The sequence below is a fragment of the Eurosta solidaginis genome, chromosome 1, assembly GCF_040869045.1.
Source record: "Eurosta solidaginis isolate ZX-2024a chromosome 1, ASM4086904v1, whole genome shotgun sequence".
Classification (NCBI taxonomy): Eukaryota; Metazoa; Arthropoda; class Insecta; order Diptera; family Tephritidae; genus Eurosta; species Eurosta solidaginis.
This window is the reverse complement of record NC_090319.1, coordinates 223666071-223688206: the sequence shown is the minus strand read 5'-3', so window position 1 is coordinate 223688206 and position 22136 is coordinate 223666071. Positions and strand designations below refer to the sequence as shown.

The following is a 22136-nucleotide window of genomic DNA, read 5'->3' as shown; positions in this document are numbered from 1 at the left end:
ATAAAGCTCGTTTGGTTGTTCCGATATATACTTTGTTGCATTCTTCTTTACGACGTTATTTTTTTGTTGCTGATCAATCGCACTTTTAGTTTTAGTAAAGCACGTTGCTGACGAGCAATTAGATTTGTATGCTAGGATTATATTAGGCTTTTTGATAATGTCATGTGTGAAATTTTCTGAGAGCCTGGGAACGTGTGTGACACTAAAATGTTTCTTGGCTTCATTGCATCTATCTTTGGGTTGAGATTGGTTCGGGATACTATTTATTTCTGCCATTTTTTGTTTTAATATATTGTATGTTAAGTGATCAGGGTAATTATTTTTTTTAGGGTTCTTTTAATTATTTCAATATTTATGTCATGAAATTTTGGATGGCTTAAAGTTTATAATTTATTTATAAAATTCTTAGTCATATTTACTTTATATTTAAATGATTGTGAGGAACGATAATTGATTAAGCGCCCAGAAGATGTTGGTTTTAAGTACCAGTTAAGTAATAATTTATTGCTGCTTCTATGTATTCTGACATCTAAAAATGGTATGTTTTCATTTACCTCTATTTCCATGGTAAATTTGAGCCTGTCATTGTATTTGTTGAGTGTGTCTAAGATTAGTTTCGCATCCTTACTTTTAATAATTGCGAATATGTCATCGACATACTTCACTAAAAATTGTATATGTACATTGTGTGGTTGTTTCAGCTATACAGGGTGGTGTCAATAATTTCGTCCATCACTATTTCTGCAATAGCTGAGGAGAGCGGATTTCCCATGGGTATACCAAACGTTTGGGTAAAGATTTTGTTATTGCACACAAAATAGTTATTGTCTTTTAAACAAAACTCTAACATTCTCTGAAATTTGCTTTGCGGTATATTCGTCATATGTTGGATAATAAACTATTCAGAGCTCGTTTATAATAAGTTGGACTCATGTTATCCACACAAAGTTGAGGTCGTCTTTAATCATGTAACTCGTTACGTTTTCGGGTTACGAAAGTTCGATCATATTTCGGCTAGAAGTGATAGTTTTTTGTACCGCTTGATTGTTACAAAATCACCAGCATATCTTTTCGAGAAATTGACATTCACTAGGTCTCCCAGGACGAGTTATCTAGTTGTGCCTAATTTTAACTTCGTTGGCTCGACAAGGCTGTTTTTCGTCAACACCGTATGTATTTGGAACTCTATCCCAGCTGCAATTAGGAATAATGTAAACCAAAGCAACTACAAACATATTTTTTCAGTTATTTTTCTAGTCAACAAACTTAAACTGGGTATTTATTTTAATTTTTTTATCTTAATCTAATTTAACCAAAATTTAAAATTTTTTGTCTCGTTATTGGCCGTTAGTGTTTAGAAAAACTGAAATTTTTGGTTGAGCTCAAGGCCGGGTTTTCTTAAATAAAACACTTGGATGTGTATTTTATTTTGTTTTTATTTTTCAATATTACGACTTCAGTCTCAAGTCATCCTCAGGACTGGAAATAACATAAAACATAATTATTAAAACCAAAAAGGGCATCAACAAACATTCATTACTTACATCTTAAGCTACGCTTTGAAGACTAAAAAAGTTCTACAATAGTTATATGTATGACAATTGGTATAGACCGAAAAAGTAAACAAACAAAAGAACATTAATCGTAAACAAAATTCATAAAAAACAACCATACATTAGACAGCAAACAGATGATCATATTTGATTTGTGTGCAGATATCCTTGTCTTGAGTTCACAGTCATGGGTGAAGTGTGTATCACTTTGCGCAATCTTAGGCAATCTGCACCTTGGCCCTACAGCTTCTTTTGCCAATAATAAACTATTTAGAGCTCGTTTATAACAAGTTGGACTCATGTTCTGCACACAGGGCCGTAGAGAGAAAATCCGGGCCCGGGACTAAACAATTTATGGGCCCCCTATAAAAAAAACCACTAATACATTTGATTAATTTGAATTAATAACGTCTCATTCATGAATCATGATGGATTACATCAAAAAAATGTTTGCCACATCAACTAAATGATTTTTGGTCTAGGACAGATAGTCTTTGGATGAGATAAAAAAATGGTTTGACTGTAATTTATTAAAAATTAATTTAGAAAAAACACATTTCATTATTTTTAACAACTTCAAACCCATACCGAGCATTACAGATTTTCCTGGTTTCGCATTTGATAACAAAATTATCACGAGGGTAGACAAGTTGAAATACCTGGGAATATGGTTCGACACGAATTTAAATTGGCACGAGCATATAACTAGATTGAAGCTTAAGTTAATACCGCTAAATTTCGCAATATATAGAAGTAGAAATAATATACCCAGAAAACAATTGTGGCTATTATACGATGCATACTTTATGTGACGTTTAACGTATTTAAACCCAATCTGGAGCAGATGTGCAGAAAATAAAATAAATGAGTTACAAATACTTCAACACAAAATAATAAAAAATATCCTCTTACTACCTAGAATAACTCCCACTATCAGGCTTTATGAAAATAGGTTAGACGTTAGAAAATACAGTATTCTACAGACACTGCTCATTGTTTTCAAAATCAAAAACAATCTGATTAAACTTAGTCTTGACTAAAATTTCGCAGGAAATCTAAGCTATAACTTTAGAAATACTCTATATATAAAAACTTGTTTTTTCCGTACTCAAAGAAGCACAAATTCAATTCGTAGCTATGGTGCTAGAATGTTTAATAAATTGCCCGACAATGTTAAAACATGTTCCAATTATTTGCATTTCAAGAGGCAAGTTAAAAGCCCTTTGTTACTAGATTATAACTTTAGCCTGTAAAATACAAATATATGTAATTTTTTCTTATATGTTTTTTATAAAAAAAAAAAAAAAAAAAAACACAGTCAATACGTATGTTAAAATAATTCGGCGCCAGTATAGTTAAGTTGGCACAACACACCTGTTAGTAAGTACTAAAATAATTTAAATGTAAGCTAGTGTACTTAACGCAGTTGACAGGAAGCAAATATGCATACATGTTAAGCTATCTTCTCATACAAAATGTATTTTTTTTGAGAAAACATTGTATTATTTTTAAAATACGCTATCAATAAAGAAAAAAAAAATTAATAAAATTAACACAGAATATTTACAATTTATACTGTTTTATTGTAACGTAGAAATAAAATTCTCTTTTAACAGCCACATATTGTTTCAAATAATCTTTTCTAGTTATGTATTTGGTAACATTTAAGAACATTTCTGATAAATATAATGATGATTATAAATTTTAATTATTCAATATAGAAGGTTCGGATATCAAATAGTGGCTTTTCTTGCTTTTTTCGCTGCAAAATTTTTTTATAATAATATCAAAATTTAACTGTCTTGCCAAAACGGATTCAACACAAAGCGTGGGATGTCCTGAAACTCGCTCTTGAGATGAACACGATATATGAAAGGTTTTGATTCGTGCAAGGACGCTGAAAGAATATTCTGCACTAGCTACAGGTATAGTGCAAAAGATACGTAAAGCAACACAAATGTTGGGGAAAATTGTATACAGATTTTGAACATAGATGGCATTTAGCAATTCCAATGGTGACAGACCTTTATCAAAATTTGCTTCGTAAATGTGTTTCAAGTGAATTATTTCGCATTCTAAGCTTTGAGAAACGTCCGACTTTTATTTTTCGACAAATTTTGCTGCGCTCGCCCGAACCGTAGTTTCATCCATGTCTTCAAATTGCCACAAAAAGGAAAACGTCTCATATTCATATTCATATTCATATTCAGTTTATTCAGTCTACGATTTACATCTTACAGACTAGATACAGAAATTATAAAAAAAAAATAGCAAAAATTATAATATGCATTGATAATAGCTAAAGAAAGTATATGCATAATAATAGAAAAAAGTTAAATTAAATATCTAAATGTAAATGCAAAAGTATTTGGGACTTGAAAACATCCCTCGACTGGGAGAAATCAATATTTAGCCATCTCGAAAATTTATTGAATTCTGCTAGAGAGCGAAGAATAGGATCGAAAAAGACATAGTTCATTCTGAAAGAGGCAACATAAAAAGGTAGGGAAAAACGAAGTGATCTACTGGGCACATTGAACGTGATTTTCCCGAGCAGGTCAGGGCAGTTTACCAAACCTGCCACGAGATCAAACACGAACATAAGCCCGTGCAGGGTTCTTCTAGAGTGCAGGGGTTGTAGGTTAATCAACGTACACCGAGACACATAAGAAGGCAACGGATCCACGAAATGAAGAGATCCAAGCCCAAACCGAACAAATTTCCTTTGAATCCTTTCAATTCTAGCCGCATGACAGCTGTAAATAGAGCTCCAAATAATAGAAGCATACTCGAGCTTTGAGCGAACTAAGGAAATATATAAAGTCTTCCTGGTATAGGGATCCTTAAAGTCCTTAGCATAACGACGCAGGAAAGCAAGGTTTCCATAAGCTTTCGGAAGAACATAACAGATATGATTAACAAAAGAAAAATTAGTATCAAATACAACACCAAGATCAACAAATTCATTAACTGCATTCAAGAGACTGCTTTCTAAATAGAAATGGACTTCGAGAAAGACATGGGAAAACATTTTTTAACGTTTAGGTAGAGCATGTTAGTATTACACCAGTCAACTAGATTATTCAGGTCACGCTGCAAAAGGAAAACATCTGATGGACTATCAATCCTACGAAAGATCTTCAGGTCATAAGCATAAAGTAGAAAATTGGAAAACTGAAAGCAAGCACCAATGTCATTGATAAAGAGAACGAACAAGAGCGGCCCAAGGATACTACCCTGAGGAACCCAGAGGTTGCCACAAAAGTGTGTGACTTACAATTCTCAATATCAACACAAAGGGATCTATTAGACAGATAAGACTTCAACCAACTCAAGAATACCGAGTGGAAACCAATGAACTCCAATTTCTTCAGTAGAAGCTGATGAGACACCTTTTCAAATGCCTTGGAAAAGTCTGTATATATGGTATCCACCTGCGAACCGACTTTAAAGGCTGATATGCAAAAGTTCGAAAATGAAGCCAAATTAGTGACTGTAGAGCTACCAGAAACAAACCCATGTTGGCGCGGATCTATAACGCTCTTAACAACAAAGAAACGTTTTTCCTTAATAACTATTTCGAAAAGCTTAGAGCAAACTGAAAGCTTAGCAATGGATCTATAATTAGAGACATCATTCTTATTTCCAGACTTAAAGATCGGCGTGATTGACGCGGACTTCCACCTGTCAATAAATAATTGTACCAGGGTAATTTATGTATTTTGGGTAATCGCCGAGGCACCTTATCAGAAAAAACCTGAGCCAACGTCCCCAAGAAAATCTCGAAACAGACATTAACATCATTAGACTGCAAAATAGTTTCCCAGGGTATATCACCAAAAGTGTTATTTAGTTCACAAAAGTCAGTTGACCGAAAATTAAAAGAATGGTTACTTAGATCCGAAGAAATCGGGATGGAATCAATATTAAAAAGGGTAATGACGAGCGGAACATGATGCTTATCAGGTTCCCACAACGGAAAAATGCTTTCAGAGAGGCTAAAATTCGAATTCTCATCAACAAAAACAAGATCTAAAAGCTTATCAAGTGCATTAAATACATTATTAATTATTATTAGTTTGAGATTACAACTTAAGAGGTTATCTATAAAATTTATATAAAGAGTACGCGTAACATTAGCCGGAAACATAATACCATTATTTTGGAGATCTAACCAAGTAAAATCGGGTAATTTAAAATCCCCGAGAATACAAAAATGAGAATCACAGTTAGTTTCGCAAATACTAACAATTTTTCAATGTCGGAGTTATATAAGCTTTCCGCACTATTTGGTGGAATATAAGATACACAAATGAATGTAGATCCAGCGGAACCGATTATGGGAACACAGAGTTGGTCAATTAAAGAATCATTGTGTAAAAGTTGATATTCCGAGTAGCGTAGATTTCTTTTTATGGCGATAAGAAATCCACCTCCTTTCCGTTGCCCAGTCTTTACAGAGTCCCTGTCTTTCCGAAAGGTATGAAAAAGGCAAGGATCAAAAAACTCTTCGTCGAAAAAGTCACTATTCAGCCATGTTTCAACGAGGACGAAAACATCATAGTCCAAACGGGACGTTACTAACAGAATTTCTTTAGATTTTGTGCGCATACCACCCATATTTTGGAAGTAGCATTTGAGGGAGGTATCATCCACAATAACAGGAACATTGAGATAATTATTAGGATGTGATCCAATTGCATTACATGTCGCTGAATTTACCTTGGAAGAAACGAAATGGCGGAACAATAATATCAGCCGGCCACACATTTGGATTCAAAATTTTGTCATAGAAGGCTGTAGTAACTCCAAGCTTGAAATTCACGCTCTCTAAACTATCCAGGGGAACACCACTTTTTATTAACTTGCGGCAGGATAAATGGCTCCGGTCAACACCGGCATACTTCGAAACATAATCAATGACGTTCAATTCAGAGACAGTTGGTTTGAATGAGGAAACATGCAGCCATTTCTTCTTAACAACAACTTCGAGCTCAACATTTTCATTACGGCCATAAACGCCCCTAATGCCCCTTAACTCATTGCCATTATTGACCCGCACGGTATTATTATGATTGTTGGGAACAGAAGTAAGAGGCGCAGAGGTAACAGTAGCAACACGAATAGTAGCAGTATCACTATCAGATGGGGTGGCCATGCGACTAGCATAAGTTATGTTGTTCGACGGCGCGACTGCGGGCGTAGAGGAAACAGCAGATAGAGAGATAGTCGAGGTAACACTGTCAGCTACGGCAGATTTGGCTATGCTATAGATTGGAGTAAACGTCTTAGAGGCATAAATACTGTCAACAGTGCCAACAACATTCTTTGTGGCCGAAACTATATCAGCTGTCACTTTAATAGACTCCTTATTATTGCTCAATTCGACAACTGGAGCACCAATATTACGGATATTATGCTTGCCGGCATCGACTGCCTTGACAGAATTATCTTTGCTATCATTCTTTTCTCTACCTTTAATCGAATTTTCGTTTTTGTTTCTGTATTTGCCCGCACTATGACGCAGATCAGTGAGCTGTGATGATAACGAGGAAAGCGCACCAGCAACACCTTCATCGTAAAGCTTACATAAATTAGAAAGCTCAAAGCGCACAAGTTCCATTTCACCTAATAACCGGTTTTTATCTGCTTGTAGAGAGTGTATGCACTCAACTGCACCGGCCTGCTCTGTTCGCAGACTTTCCAGTTCGGCAAGAATAGTTGATAACACTTGATGTAGCTCATTATCATTTGCACAATTTATTTGGGGCTCATGCTGTTGTTGTTGTTGATGACGTTGTTGTTGTACGGCGAGAGCATTACTCGGAGATAGACCAACGTCACGATGAGCAGCCGCACACTCGCCACAAATATAAATTTCATCAGGGCATTTGAAATAATCCAAATCAGCAGCCACAGTGCCAACAACACAATGCAAGTGATAAACTTTTTGCACTTCTCACACTGCACATTGCTTTGAGTGCGTTCAACTTTATTTCCACAAAAGCAAGCCAAATTTCTCATAGATATAAATCGTTCAGTAATGCCAGTGATTACCGAATCACCGATCACCAAGAATGTATTTTTTTTTAAATCAGACTCTGGATCATTCGTAATCATCTCATTTCCATTATCTTCAAATCGTCTTTTGGGTTTTCTCTTACGAATGTCAGGAAACTTTGTCGAGATGTTCAATTGAATAGCAACTGTTTTGCATTCGTTTAAAATTGTCTCCCATTGGTTCCTGAACAACTTCATATCAGCTTATAAGGCATCTAGATGTCGCGGTGCCTCCCATAAAATCAGAAAAGAAAAATTGAGAAACACATTTTTTCAGAAAACATTAGTCAGAACCCATTTTCAGAAAAACAAAATTCAGAACTCAAATCTCAGAAGTCAAATTTCAGAAGTCAAATTGCAGAAGTCAAATTTCAGAAGTGAAATCTCAGAAGTCAAATCTTAGAAGGCAAAATTCAGAAGTCAAAATTCACAACGTAATCAGACGACAGAAAAAACCTTAAATTTTTCTCCAAATTCAGAAACGTTTGTTTATTTGGAAGGAAATATGTACATATAAAAAAAGTAGTAAAATCTAAAATTTTATATTGTGTGCAATAGCAAACATGTAATTAATTAAATCTTTTTGCGTTTATCATTTTCAAATGAATTTACAATATTAAAAAAAACGAATTCTTTATGTTTTATCTTGCGTTTCCGATATGGCTCGCCTCCAGTTGAAAATTGCTGCAGTTCTCTTTCTGTTATTGTATGTTCGTTTTTTATTTTATATATGAAATTAAATATGTTAGGGTACGTCCCAAACGCACTTCGAATGACATTGTGCCACCTTTAGATATAATTATTTGTACGGACTTCACCCAATGGTGATATTATACATATTCCAAAAATCTAGTGGATATGACGCCTTCTTTCGACGTTGCTGTGTTCCAGGCTAAACAAAATGTCAGAAGTCAAAATTCAGAAAGTAATCAGACAGCAAAAAATACAAAATTTTGCGCAAAATTTGACTTCTTAATTTTGACTTCTGAAATTTGACTTCTGAATACTGATTTCTGAATTTTTGTTTCCGGATTTTTGACTTCTGAATTTTGGCTTTCTGAAAAAAGGGTTCTGACTAAAGCTTTCTGAAAAAGTGTGTTTCCGAATTTTTGTGTTCTGAATTTATGGGGGGAACCGGATGTCGGAGCTCAACATCTGTGGTGGCGTCTCTAGCTTGGAGTACGACGTTTCTTTCATTAATGGTAGTCAGTATTTTGAACAAAATAGTAAACGTAATAGTAAAACATTTTTGTACAACTCCGAAGAAAGTAATTGTAGCCGTACAACTTTCTCCAGCATCAACACCACATAAATTGAGACTGTGGGTTGCGCAAGGCGAGTAATCAGCATTCGAGTTTTTGTCGAGAATGTGACGTAGTTCTCCGTTGTAAGCTCCTTTCATATTGGCGCCGTTATCGTACCCTTGTGCACGACAATCTTCAATCAAGTATGGAAAATTAGATCAGCGATTTTCTGACCAGTTTTTTGGTTACAATTCACGAAAGTCAAAATCCGTTCTTGAATTGTAAAATTTGTTACTTGGCTTTCTTGTGTTGATCTAATATAGTTTCCCTTACGTGTTTTGCACAAATTTCTATAAACTCGTTCTGAATGTCTGGGGAAAGATAGTGAACTTGTAAACGTTTGTGCTGCTGTTGTGAAATCCTAATTTTCTCCAAATGATCTGGCTTATGAGATCTTAGATGCCCAAAAAATTTCCATCATTTCGTTCACCAAGATATATACTTTCCCCTTTGAAAGCTAGGCCATTTTCACCCAAAAATAAAATAGCGTCCCAAATTCTATATAAAATTTCTTTCCAATTTTGAGTTTCAGTGATTAGCTGGTCATTGGTAAGTGTATCAATTGTAGCCTCCTTTTGAATTAGATTTTTTAAAGATCGCCTTTGAATATAAAATTTAATGTATCTTGAGTATTTTCGTGTGATGGCAGTTTATCGTATAGCTTCTTTCATACCTGGAATTTCGAATATCTGCAGAACAAATTTTAGGTCGATTTAAAGTATTGGTGCTTAATAGACGACATAAAAAAAAAAATAAAATAAATGTAAGGCGCGATAACCTCCTAAGAGATCTAAGGCCGAGCTTCTCTTCCAATTTGCGTCGTGCTCCTCTTGATTTTCCCTAAAAATTGGTCGGATGGGACCTACATGATTTTATGCCGACTCCGAACGGCATCTGCAAGGCAGATGAGTTTTCACTGAGAGCTTTTCATGGCAGAAATACACCCGGAGCGCTTGCCAAACACTGCCGAGGGGCGACCCCGCTTAGAAAAATTTTCTTCTAATTGAAAAACCTTATTTCTAAAAATGTTGATGTTGCTTTGCCCGGGGTTTGAACCCAGGGCATCCGGTGTGGTAGGCGGATCACGCTACCATCACACCACGGTGGACGACATGGTAGACAATAAAAAGCATTGCTACTGGCACTCCACACTAACCAGTCACGCTCCACTTTCTCTCCATTTGGCAAGATTCTGTTTAACAACGAGGTAGGAAATGCCTCGTCATGACAATCACGTGGAAAAATAACAGGACACTTTTGATTACCTCGACGAATTAATTCGTTGACTTCTTCATATCGCAAAATCTCATTATTCACGGTACCGATATCGAAGTCGTTTAAATAATCTGGACGTTGATACAGTGTTGGTGGTATTGTTGGAAGACTTTTTGATGATGAACCTCCATCAGTGTCACCACGAAAACTTTACGATTTTGGATTCATGTAAACATACATTTTTGTTTGATGTTTTTATTGTCTCCTCAGGCCCAGGCAAAAAATCATTATCAATATTCGTTTCTTTTGAAATTCGGCCTAAAATTTACACATGGAACAACTAAAGACTCTCCTCAATTAAAAAAAAATGTTCTAGTACCTCTAAATCGCGGGCGCTCTGAGAAACACACTTTTGTTTGATGTTTTTATTGTCTCCTCAGGCCCAGGCAAAAAATCATTATATATATTCGCTGCTTTTGAAATTCGACTTAAAATTTGCACATGGAACAACTAAGGAATCTCCTGAATTTAAAAAAAATGTCTTAGTACCTCTAAATCGCGGGCCCCCTGAGAAACACATTTTTGTTTGATGTTTTTATTGTCTCATCAGGCCCAGGCAAAAAATCATTATCAATATTCGTTGCTTTTGAAATTCGGCTTAAAATTTGCACATGGAATAACTAAAGACTCTCCTGAATTTAAAAAAAAAAATGTCTTAATACCTCTAAATCGCGGGCCCCCTGAGAAACACATTTTTGTCTGATGTTTTTATTGTCTCCTCAGGCCCAGTCAAAAAATCATTATCAATATATGTTGCTTTTGAAATTCGGCTTAAAATTTGCACATGGAACAACTAAAGACTCTCCTGAATTTAAAAGAAATGTCTTAGTACCTCTAAATCGCGGGCCCCTGAGAAACACATTTTTGTCTGATGTTTTTTTTTTTGTCTCCTCAGGCACAGGCAAAAAAATCATTATCAATATTCGTTGCTTTTGAAATTCGGCTTAAAATTTGCTCATGGAATAACTAAAGACTCTCCTGAATTAAAAAAAAAGATGTCTTAGTACCACTAAATCGCGGGCCCCCTGAGAAACCCCGGCCCGGGGGGAATCTCCCCATTCCCCATCCCACCCACCCTCTCGCCGGGCCTGTCTGCACACAAAGTTGAGGTCGCTTTTAACCATGTAACTCGTTACGTTTTCGGGTTACGAAAGTTCGATCATATTTCGGCTTGGACCTCCAAGGATGTAACATATTTGATTACCAAAAAGCTAGAAGTGATATTTTGTTGCACCGCTTGATTGTCACAAAATCGCCAGCATATCTTTTCAAGAAATTGACATTCACTAGGTCTCCCAGGACGAGTAACCTAGTTGTGCCTTATTTTAACTTCGTTGCCTCGACAAGGTTGTTTTTCGTCTACACCGCACGTATTTTTAACACTATCTATGCAATTATGAATAATGTAAACCAAAGCAACTACAAACATATTTTTTTCAGTTATTTTTCTAGTCAACAAACTTAAACTGGAAATTTATTTTATTTTTTTTTATCTTAATGTAATTTAACCAAAATTTAAAATTACTTGTCTCGTTATTGGCCGTTAGTGTTTAGAAAAACCGAAATTTTTGGTTGAGCTCAAGGCCGGGTTTTCTTAAATAAAACACTTGCATGTGTATTTTATTTTGTTTTCATCTTTCAATATTTCGACTTCAGTCTGAAGTCATCCCCAGGATTGGAAAGAACATAAAACATAATTATATAAACCAAAAAAGCCATCAACAAACATTCATTACTTACATCTTAAGCTACGCTTTGAAGACTAATAAATAATAGTTTAAAAAAACTAAAAAACACGCTTTTATAGCAAACCGAACTAAAAAATAGAAAATAATTTTCAGTTAAAAAGAATTTATATAACAATAGAAGAAGGTCAAACAATCGTTTATAGTTAATCACATCAAAACAAAATTATAATAAAATTTAAGCTACTAACAGAATAATTTAATTCAGAGTAAAAAGCGTGGGGTGCATTTGACTATATTTCATATCTTTCCTCTCAGATAGTTGCCAATAGAATGATTGTAACATTCTATATCAAGCACCCCACGCTTTTTACTGTGAATTAAATTATTCTGTTAATAACTTAAATTTTATTATAATTTTATTTTGAGGTGATTAACTATAAACGATTATTTATCCTTCTACTACTGTTATATAAACTCTTTTTAATTGAAAATTATTTTCTATTTTATAGTTCGGTTTGCTATAAAAGCGTGTTTTTTTAGTTTTTTTAAACTATTATTTATTTCTAATTTTTTAGTTCAAGTAATTTTAAAAGTTTTAGTCGAGAGTGATGAAACCTCGAAACGCCAGCGGTCCATGGATGAATCCAACCCCACGGCACAAAAAGGGCCAAGACGCAGGGAGGCTGGACGCGGTCTTTCGCCGAAATTGCCAAGGATCGGCAGATCATTGGCATTATAGACGGGAGCAGCGAAGATGGCAGGATCCCGAAACAACAGTGGAAGTGGATCGAGGCCGCGCTCGCTACGGTGCATTCAAAGTGGTAATAAGGCCAATTGACCTTATGGCCGTTGACCTTATGTCACCACACCATCACTTTAATGCATTGTCATCGAGCCTTTCAAAGTTTCAATCAAACTGGTCAAACTTATGGACATTCAAAGTGGTAATAAGGCCAATTGACCTTATGGTCGTTGACCTTATGTCACCACACCATCACAATAATGCATTGTCATCGAGCCGTGATGCGTGTGCAAAGTTTCAATCAAACTTATGGCCATTAAAAGTGGTAATAAGGCCAATTGACCTTATGGCCGTTGACCTTATGTCACCACACCATCACTTTAATGTATTGTCATCGGTCCTTGATACGTATGCAAAGTTTCAAATTAATCAGACTTCTATAAACCGGTGAAAATTAAGCTCAAAAATTCCGTTACATAGACACAGGCCAAGCTAATAAAAGCGTGTTAAAAAAGGGCTCCAGTTTGCTCTTTCGTAGATGTGCCATGCATCCACTTCTATCATTAATAAAGGAATGCGTTTTTCGCATTATGTGCAAGGTTTCAAATCTATGGCCATTTGTGGTTTTCATAAGTTCAATTGACCTTATGTCCGTTAACTTTATATGACCCCACCATCACATTATTGCATTGTCATTGAGCCTTGATACGTGTGCAAAGTTTCAATCAAACTTATGGCCATTCAAAGTGGTAATAAGGCCAATTGACCTTATGGCCGTTGTCCTTATGTCACCACACCATCACATTAATGCATTGTCATCGACTATTGATACGTGTGCAAAGTTTCAATCAACTTATGGCCGTTCAAAGTGGTAATAAGGCCAACTCTCCTTATGGCCGTTGACCTTATGTCACCACACCATCACATTAATGCATTGTCATGGAGCCTTGATATGTGTGCAAAGTTTCAATCAAACTTATGGTCATTCAAAGTGGTAATAAAGCCAATTGACCATATGACCGTAGACCTTATGTCAAGACACCATCACATTAATGCATTGTCATCGGTCCTTGATATGTATGCAAAGTTTCAAATTAATCAGACTTCTAGAAACCGGTGAAAATTAAGCTCAAAGATTCCGTTACATACAGGCTAAGCTAATAAAAACGAGTTAAAAAAGCTATAAAATTGTTATATGTAACAAGCATACAATTAGTATAGACCGAAAAAGTAAACAAACAAAAGAACAGTAATCGTAAACAAAATTCATAAAAAACAACCATACATAAGACAGCAAACAGATGATCATCCCAACATGTCATAGTTGTTGTCCCGACGACGAACGTACATACTACATATATGTAAATAATTCGATCAGCATTGTTTTCTGTGCCTAAGTAATAGGTTGCGGTATGCATATACGCTGTGTCCATATATATAATACTTCTATATCAATACCTTCCTATCTTCCCAATGTGCAAATTTTCTGTCAATCGTTATTTGCTGAAACTGTGCAAATGTATGTTCTGCGCATGCGCGGGATTTGTTAGTGTTAGCTAATCGCAGTAGAGTGGGTTAAAAATTATTAAAGGGCAGCGACGGGTGACTATCTCCTTTACCCAACTTCTGCATACTAATTGTTATAAAATCTCAGTTTAGTCGATTAAACAATGAAAAGGACAACAATTACAATACAAGGCTTGATGTGCTTATTATTTAAACATAGGCTGCACCCATACAAAGTACATTATTTACACAAATAGTAAAAAAACAAGGCGAAGAATTCATATTTTTGAAAAGAAAAAATTTCAAATATACATGTATAAAAATATACTTATACATACATCCCAACAAGCATTTCTTTAAACGTTTTTAAAAATAATTTAAAGTGATTTAGCTTGAACAAACGATATATAAAGGTTTTTAAAATTTTACTGACTTTGAGTTTTTAATGAAGTTAATTTTTGATGAAGTAAACAATGAGTACTGGGATGGCTGCTATTGGTGTTGAAATAATATCAATTCTGTAAATGCTTTCCTAACATACTCTTTTTCGTCCGTGCTTCTTCTCGATTCAAAAAACAAACGAATATCCAAATAAAAACTTATTACTTCCTTACACAGCTGTGCCCGGTGATTACACAGGCCGACAAGAAATTTGACCATAAACCAGACCATACATTCCTAAGGGTTTCGATGCGCTGAATTCCAATCTGGACGCAGAATTGCTCTATCACGTCAGGATTTTGAGATATCCTAACCTAAATGTGCAAAAACACCGTTTTTGCCTATTTTTGAGGCTATATATAAACGACAGATTTTTTTTTTTAAAGCACACATAGCATCTTAAAGAAGAAGTCTTTCTCTTACGAATGGCGTTGAGTTTGCTCAAATATCTTTTTTTTCGCTAAGATAGAGCAATTTGCATCATACCTACGTTAATTCAGTGGTTTTTCAGCTATGGAAAAATTAGCAAATTTATAAACTTTAAATTGCTCTATCTTAGCGAAAAAAAGATATTTGAGCAAACTCAACGCCATTCGTAAGAGAAAGACTTCTTCTTTAAGATGCTATGTGTGCTTTAAAAAAAAAATCTTTCGTTTATATATAACCTCAAAAATAGGCAAAAATGGCGTTTTTTTGCACATTTAGGTTAGGATATCTCAAAATCCGTGATAGAGCAATTCTGCGTCCAGATATGAATTCAGCGCATCGAAAACCTTTAGGAAAGTATGGTATGCTTTATGGTCAAAAAAATCGGTCTCATTTTGTCGGCCTGTGTTATTAAAGATGTCATTGCTAAATAAATTTTCGATGGCTATGTGATCGTCCATAATACTATCGGAGAATGCATCACTTGCATTTTGAAAAATTTTATTTATTAAACTTAATTTTGCATTTCCAATTGGGCATGCCTTGAGAACTTGTCTTAAAGGTTTCTCTGACACTATACAAATAATACATACGTCCACAGATGGTGCGAAAAACGGACCTTTATTTTTGTGCGCTGAAAGTAAAGGCATTTCTTCACCTATCAGTTGCCCTAGACATGTGGAACATTTTATTTTCCTTTGTACCTTCCAAGCAACATAGCCAGCAATATAACGAACAACATTGTCCACATATACAGACAATCCCAACATCGTATTAACATAACATTTGATAACTTTTGGGAACGAAATAGCCTTATATACAATATTGATAGAAGCAGGACGGCTTGTTGAAATATACATATATCTAAGCCCGTTTTATACAAAAATTTAACGAGAGCCTTGAGGTTTTTTCTCCTTCTCTCGTTGTATATCTGTACTGTAATGTTTGACAGGCTGCAAAGTTCAGTAGTAGTGATATAGAAGTATTACATTTATGGCTGTGTCTGATTTGAAATTCATTTTTCTGTCATTAAGGGTGTCCAAAACATGTAGCATTTCTAATATAAATCTTTTGTTATAGTTTTTCTCTTTTTCTAAGATGATTACATTATCGAAGTCAGGGTAGTGTCCGGTATCCTTACAGTGGGATGATAACGCCGTTTTGTTGTCCGAAAAATTATTCCTTAATTTTATATTTGATTTGTGTGCAGATATCCTTGCCTTGAGTTTTGATTTGGTAGTACCCACATATACCTTCTGGCATACGTGGGACCCGTCGCTATTACAAGGAATCTTGTATACCACTTCGGACTGATCCAGTATGGGTATCTTATATTTCATATTACTGAAACTATTCTGCAGAGTATTGCCATATGTAAAGGCTAGTCGCACGTTTTCTTTATCATACATATTAGAATATTTTAATCTTTCGGGCAATCCTGCAAGGTACGTGGCCGATTTATATATTTTATCATTTGAAGATCTTTCGGTATTTTTATCACTGGGCCGATAATTAAAAATCAGTTTCCTTATTAATTTCACGGGAAAATCGTTATCCTCGAGTATATTTTCGATAATCTTCTTATCCTCAGGGTGGAAAATTTTTTATCGCTTGTGGAAAGAACCCGTTTTACAAAAATTATTGGCAGTATTTACTGTTAAACTCTTTTCATGATTCGAGTTGAAGTTTATAAGCCTCCCAGATGCGGCTGGCATTCTGTACCAATTTATTTTCAACTTGTTGTTCCTCTTAATTATTAGTGTATCTAGAACTGGTATCTGTCCACTTTTCTCTATCTCTATCGTGAACTTTATAGATTTGTAATAGCTATTAAGAAGATTCAGCATCACGTCTGCGTGTTATGTCTTGATAATAGCGAATATGTCATCCACATATTTCGTGAGTAATAGTGGTTTGTTTATCGAGTCCGTCTCAAACCTTGTTAACAGATCCTCCATTACAATGTCCGCTCCGACAGGTGACGCAGGTGATCCTATCGTCATCCCTGAACGTTGTTCATATATTTTTTCATTGTACTTAAAGTACCTGTTATCTTTTATGCAGAACTTGACCACTGTCATGAAAAGTTCTTTGGTCATGGAGGTGTGTTCCTTAATCTTGTTCCACTTAGACTCTATAATATCGAGAGCCAAATCTACGGGGATACTCGGGAATAACGAAACAACATCAAACGACACTAAACTCTCATCGTCATAAACATAGGTATCTTTTATTTTATTCTTGAATTCTATCGCGTCTTTAACATTATACTTCGATGATATAGTAATTTTTTTTTTTTAATTTGGACAACAAATTGACATAAATTATAGGACGGAGAATTGACAGAAGAACAAATGGGCCTGAGAGGAATGCTGCTCCTGTGGATTTTGGGCAGACCACATATACGGGGAGCATTGGACGTTTTACATTTGAGACGAAATTTTTTTTTAAATCAATAACTTTATTGTTGTACATTTTCTCTACTATCTCATTATTCTTCTCTTACAGTCTATTAGTGGGGTCTCGCTTCAACACTTTGTAAGTAGTTATATCATTAGCTATACTCTGCATCTTTTGGTCGTACTCTGATTTGTCCATTAGTACCGTGACATTACCCATGTCTGCATTTAATACTAAAAGTTGCTTATGTTCTTTCAAAAATTGTTTAGTGGAACGAAGTGTATCTCGTGTAAACTTGCCTCTTACCGAAGTTGTCTTTTTGCTCATGTGATTTCTTACATGTAAGTGTCGTCAAGTTGTTCCGCTCAATCTCTTGTGTATCTTTATCATTAATTGTTTGGATGTAATTTTCCCCATCCGCTATCATTTTAAATAGTGGAACCTGTTTGTTATCTGTTGGTAAAGCGTATTTGGGGCCAAGACAGAGAAGCCACTGAAAATTTTTCGCTATTTGTAAATTTTTCGTGTTACAAATAAATTCAGGTATCACCCTAATATTCAAAAATTGTTGTTGTTTGTCTTCCAATCTCTTGTATTTGTTAATTGGCGTGTTTTTGATTTTGGTTTTTCGTTTTTTCGTCAGAAGCTATTCACTTTCAAAGCAAGCGTTGAAGTCGTCTTGGTTCATGTGTTGTTTTATTTGTGTTTTCAGTTTATTTACCTCTTTTCCTTTTTGTCGCAGGAGTTGGTGTTTGATGGTGATAAGAATATTTAAAATCTTAATTTTGATCTTCTTCATGTATGCGTTCACTGCGCGCGAAATATTTGTTGGCAATTTTTGGTTCTTTGTGTTGTTGTTGATTGTGTACAGGATGTTGTTGGTTGCATTATTTATGAAATTAGGTATAACTCCATTTCTTCTACACCTTTCTAGGAATATCGCCGACTCTGACATTCTTGTTATTTGATGTGAAGTACGTTGCTATTGTTTTACGTGTTTTTTAGTGGTAATATCATAAACCTTTTTGATGTTGTTGTACACATTTGAAGGGTCTAGAACTTGTCGGTGTGCTCTCCGTTTTAACATTATTTGTCTCGTTATTGGCCGTTAGTGTTTAGAAAAACTGAAATTTTTGGTTGAGCTCAAGGCCGGGTTTTCTTAAATAAAACACTTGGATGTGTATTTTATTTTTCAATATTTCGACTTCAGTCTGAAGTCATCCTCAGGACTGGAAATAACATAAAACATAATTATTAAAACCAAAAAAGGCATCAACAAACCTTCATTACTTACATCTTAAGCTATGCTTTGAAGACTAAAAAAGCACTACAATAGTTATATGCAACAAGCATACAATTGGTACAGACCGAAAAAGTAAACAAACAAAAGAACAATAATCGTAAACAAAATTCATAAAAAACAACCATACATAAGACAGCCGACAGACAGACCGATTCCATTATTGTCTTGGGTGACTTCAATATGCCACACATATCATGGTGCATCTCTGACTTTAATATCGTACCAGTTTCGTCAAAGTCTTCCAACAATGAATTTCTAGACGGAATGTCTGAGCTGTGCCTTCAACAAATCAACATCCAATCGAATAAATTCGGAAGAGTGTTGGATTTAGCCTTTGTGGATGATGAATCTAAATATTCCATTAGTCGATGCGAACCCATTATTGAACCTGAAGATGCTTACCACCCTTCCCTCAAAATAGTTTACGAAGTTGTAAATTATGCTTGTAACAGCGGAAATAAACGATACGACTCCAGTTATCGCTTCGACTTTGCGAAGGCCAATTTTAAAAAATTAAATCGTGATCTATCTCGAATAGTGTGGCCAACATTTAATGCTGATGTGGAGCAAAGCGTTTCTCACTTTTACAATACCATTTACTGTCTTTTTGAAAAATACGTACCTAAGCGGATTTGTGTACATTCCGATACAAGCCAAGTATGGTTCACTAAAGAGCTGAAAATTTTAAAGAATAAAAAGTCTCGATCTTTCAAGTTGTTCAAAAAGACGGGTTTACATAACCATTACTTACAGTACTCGATTCTACGCTGCAAGTATTTTCAATTGAACAAAAAGTGTTACAAAGCTTATCTTTGTAAAATGAAAAGAAATATAACTTGCAACCCGAAGGCATTTTACGGATTCGTAAACTCTAAACGCAGGGTGAAAGGGTTTCCATCATCCATGAAATTCCAAGATAATATTTCCAGCGATGATCAAGAGATCGCCGACTTCTTTGCGGAATTTTTCAAATCAAATTACTCTATTGAGACCAACGTTCCACCTAATGAATACCCATACCATATTGATTCATGTTATTCAATCAGAGCTCCATTTATATCTTCAGAAGATGTATTATCTTATTTAAAAACTTTAAAAGTATCATATTCATACGGCCCCTACAGGATCCCGACACACTTTCTTAAAAAATGTGCCGCAAACATCTATCAGCCGCTAACAGATTTATTTAATTTATCTTTAATTTATGGCGTTTTCCCAACAATATGGAAGGAATCTTTTCTTATTCCGCTTCATAAAAATGGAAGCAGGTCTTCAATAGAAAACTACCGGGGCATAGCAAAGTTATCCGCTATCCCAAAGTTATTTGAGGCTATTGTTACCCACCACCTAACATTCCCTATTTCCCCCATAATTGCAAGCTCGCAGCATGGGTTCTGTAAGGGCAAATCACCTATCACCAATTTACTAGAATTTACCACCCACGTTTCTAATGGATTTAGAAAAGGCCTTCACACTGATGTAATTTACACCGATTTCAGTAAAGCTTTCGACAAAGTATCACACCCATTACTTATTCATAAGCTCAGTCAACTCGGTTTTCAACCCCGTCTTATATGTTGGATTTCTTCGTATCTTGGTTATCGTACGCAAAAAGTAATCTTTAAAAATACACTTTCTGGGGTCATCAATGTTTCTTCTGGTGTTCCTCAGGGCAGCCATCTTGGTCCGATTCTGTTCTTGTTGTTCATAAACGATATATCTGGTACAATTAAATACTCAAAAATCTTGATGTACGCAGACGATGTAAAACTTTTCAAATCATGTGCCTCGGTTGAGGAACATTCCTTGCTTCAAATGGATTTAAATCACTTGGTTACCTGGTGCAATGTAAATTATATGCCGCTCAATCTCAAAAAATGTAAATTCATGTGTTTTTCTCGGAGAGTTTCGCCACCAGCTTCATATACAATTAACAACTATAGTCTAGAAACTGTAAATAATTTTATTGACTTGGGAGTCATGATGGACTCCAAACTTAGTTTCAATCTTCATATTAATGCTACAGTGAATAAAGGCAAAGGTGTTTTTGCATTTGTTAAACGGTGGTCAAAAGAATTTAACGACCCTTACATAACTAAAGCACTTTTTACAACATTAGTTAGGCCAATATTAGAATACGGCTCGATAATTTGGAATCCGCGTTATCAAGTCCATGCAGACAGTCTCGAATCAATACAAAAACAATTTTTACTATTTGCCTTAAGAAATTTCCAATGGGACTCTTTAACTAATCTTCCACCTTATACTAATCGATTAAAGCTTATCAATCTTCCAACTCTTGCTAGTCGAAGGGAAATGCTTGGTGTGATATTTATGACAAAACTTTTAAATGGATCAATTTCGAGCCCATTCCTTCTGAATGAAGTGAACTTTTGCGTTCCCTCTCGGACATCGAGACACTTCAAACCTCTTCTGCTGAAACAATGTAGAACGAATTTCGAACAAAATGAACCTTTTCGGCGTTTATGCCAAGATTATAACTCTCACTCAAACACATTTGATAGCTCGGACTCCCTTTTTTCTATAAAAAAGATTGTTCTAACCTCTCTAAATTAATGTATAATACGTTTGCTTCTGTTCTCTTTAAGTATTACGCTTGGCTGATGAAATTTCTTCTGTAGCTGAGCAGTCTCAGATCGTGACGCTTGACAAACCGCTGCCCATCAAAGACTCGGCAAAATAAAAAAAAAAAAAAAAAAAAGTTATTATATATATATATAAATCGATCGCGTGAACAGGATTAGCCTGGTTTCATTGGGCCACTTGAGGGCAGCGCGCTGCCACAACGTCCATTAAAAAAAAAAAAAAAAAAAAAAAAAAAAAAAAAAAAAAAAAAAAACAGATGATCATCCCATGTTATAGTTGTTGTCCCGACGACGAACGTACATACATACATATATGTAAATAATTCGATCAGCATTGTTTTTTGTGCCTAAGTAACAGGTTGCGGTATGCATATGCTTAATCGGCTGTGTCTGATTTGAAATTCATTTTCCTGTCATTAGGGGTGTCCAAAATACGTAGCATTTCTAATATAAATCGTTTGTTATAGCATTTCTCTTTTTCTAAGATGATTACACTATCGAAGTCAGGGTAGTGTCCGGTATCCTTACAGTGGGATGATAACGCCGTTTTGTTGTCCGAAAAATTATTCCTTAATTTTATATTTGATTTGTGTGCAGATATCCTTGTCTTGAGTTTTGATTTTGTAGTACCCACATATACCTTCTGGCACACGTGGGACCCGTCGCCATTACAAGGAATCTTGTATACCACATCGGACTGATCCTGTATGGGTATCTTATCTTTCATGTTACTGAAACTATTCCGCAGAGTATTGCCATATGTAAAGGCTAGTCGCACGTTTTCTTTATCATACGTATTAGAATATATTATTATTTCGAAGAAGCCTGCGAC

At 35.2% G+C, this 22136-nt stretch overlaps 1 protein-coding gene across 4 annotated transcripts in view; it reads left to right on the top strand.

The window, feature by feature from the left end:
• Cad86C (Cadherin 86C) overlaps positions 1 to 22136 on the top strand; it is a 2678031-nt gene that overhangs the window by 1610092 nt on the left and 1045803 nt on the right. The gene's annotated exons all lie outside the window — the stretch shown is intronic.